The sequence below is a fragment of the Dama dama genome, chromosome Y (assembly GCF_033118175.1).
Source record: "Dama dama isolate Ldn47 chromosome Y, ASM3311817v1, whole genome shotgun sequence".
Classification (NCBI taxonomy): Eukaryota; Metazoa; Chordata; class Mammalia; order Artiodactyla; family Cervidae; genus Dama; species Dama dama.
Genome location: NC_083715.1, coordinates 28,292 through 30,650, shown reverse-complemented (window position 1 = coordinate 30,650; position 2,359 = coordinate 28,292).

Genomic DNA, 2,359 nt, shown 5'->3' with positions numbered 1-2,359 from the left:
AACTCAGAAACATGGAATATCTCTCCATCTGTTTATAACATCCATTTCATGTATCATCTTTGATTTCCTTCAGCAGTGTCTTATCGTTTTCTGTATAGAGCTCCTTTTGTTTGTCTACTTAGGTAGGTTTATTGCAAAATGTTTTCTTTTTGCTGCAGTGGTAAATGGGATGGATTCCTTAGCTTGCCTTTCTTATTTCTCATTGTTAGTATATAGGAATGCTTGTGATTCTGTGCACTGGTTTTTTATCATGCACCTTTGCTGTATTCATTAATTAGCTCTAGTAATTTTCTGATAGTATCTTTAGAGTTTTCTATGTATTGTCTCATGTCGTCTACAAACAGTGAGAGTTTACTTCTTCTTTCCCAATCTGGATTCCTTTAATTTCTTTTCTTCTCTGATTGCCATAGCTAAGACTTCCAATACTGTGTTGAATAATAGTCATGAAAGTGGAAATCCTTGTCTTGTTCCTGATCTTAAGAGTGAATGCTTTCAGTTTTTCACCTTTGAGAATAATGTTTGCTATGGGTGTATCATTCATGGCCTTTATGATGTTGAGGTAGGTTCCTCCTATGCCCATTTTCTTTTGAAGAGTGCCATAAACGTGTACTGAATTTGGCCAAAGACTTTTTTCTGTATCTATTGAGATTATCATATGATCTAGTGGTTTTTATCTTTCAATTTATTAATGCGGTGTCTTACATTGGTTAATTTGCATAAGTTGAAGAGTTATTGCATAACTCAGACCAATTTGACTTGATCATGCTGTTTGAAGTTTTTATGTGTTGTTGAATTCCATTTGCTAGAATTTTCTTGAGGAATTTTTCATCAATGTTCATCACTGCTGTTGACCTGTAATTTTTATTTTTTGAGGTGTGTTTGTCGAATTTTGGTATCACAGTGATGATGGCATTGTAGAATGAGTTTGAAAGCGTTCCTTTTGTGCAATTTTTTGGAAAGAGTTTTAGAAGGATGGGTATTAGCTCATCTCTTTCTGTTTGATATAATTCCCCTGTGAAGCCATCTGGCCGTGGGCCTTTTGTTTTGGGGGGAGATTTTTGATAACAGTTTCTATTTCAGTGCTTGTAATTGACATGATTGCATTTTCTTTCTTCCTGATTCAGTCTTGGAAATTGTAACTTTTCTAAGAATGTGTCCATTTCCTCATTTGCCCATTTTTTTGCTGTGTAGTTGCCCATAATGCTCCCTTATGATCCCTTGTATTTCTGTTTTGTCTGTTGTTACTTCTACTTTTTCAAGCCTAGTTTTTATTTTTTAATTGGATTCTTCTCTCTCTCTTTTCTTTTTCCATCGGTGAATCTGACTAGTTTGTTTGTCAACATTGTTTATCTTCTCAAATAACCGGCCTGTAGCTTTATTAATCTTTACTATCCTTTCCTTCATTTCTTTCTCATTTATTTCTGTTTACTAATAAACAGATAAAATAAATGATAAAAAAATCATTTATTTATGATTACTTTATTCTGCTAATTTTGTTTGTTGTTGTTCTTTTTCTTTTTCCAGTTTCTTTAGGTGTAGAGTTGTGTTGCCTATTTGGTGTTTTTCTTGTTTCGTGAGGCAGGATTGTATTGCTATAAACTTCTCTCTTCCAGCTGCTTTGGCTGAATCACATATTTTGGGGACATTGTGCTTTCACTTTCATTTGTTTCTAGGAATCCTCTGATTGCCCTTATTTCTCCAGTAGCCTCCCCACTACTTAGGAATGTTTTGTTTAATCTCCCTGTGTTTGTTAGTTTGTATATATCTTCCTGACATTAACATCTAGTCTCATGGTGTTGTGGTCAGAGAATATGTCTGATATGATTTCCGTTTTCTTAAATTTACTGAGGTTTGATTTGTGACCCACGATGTGGTCTATTCTGGAGAAAGTCCCATGTGCACTTGAGAACAAAGTGTATTCTGCATTTTGATGAAATGTCCTGAAGATATCAATTAGGCCCACCTGATCTAATGTGTCATTTAAGGCTTATGCTTCATTATTATTTCTTTTGTTTTGATGACCAGTCAATGGGTGTAACCGGGGTGTTAGTTTCTCCTACTATTATTGTGTTACTGTAAATTTCGCCTTTTAGGTCTGTTAGTGTTTGTCTGATGTATCAAGGTGTTCCTATGTTGGGTGCATAACTATTTACAATTATTAAGTCTCAGTCTTGAATCGATCCCTTGATCATTATATAGCATCTTTCCTTATCTCTTCTAATATCTTTATTTTAAGGTCTTTTTTTTCTTCTGTGAGGATTGGCACTCTGGAATTCTTTTGATTACCCTTTGCATGGAATATCATTTTCCATCCTCACTTTCAGTCTATATGTGTCTTTAGGTCCGAAGTGAGTTTCCT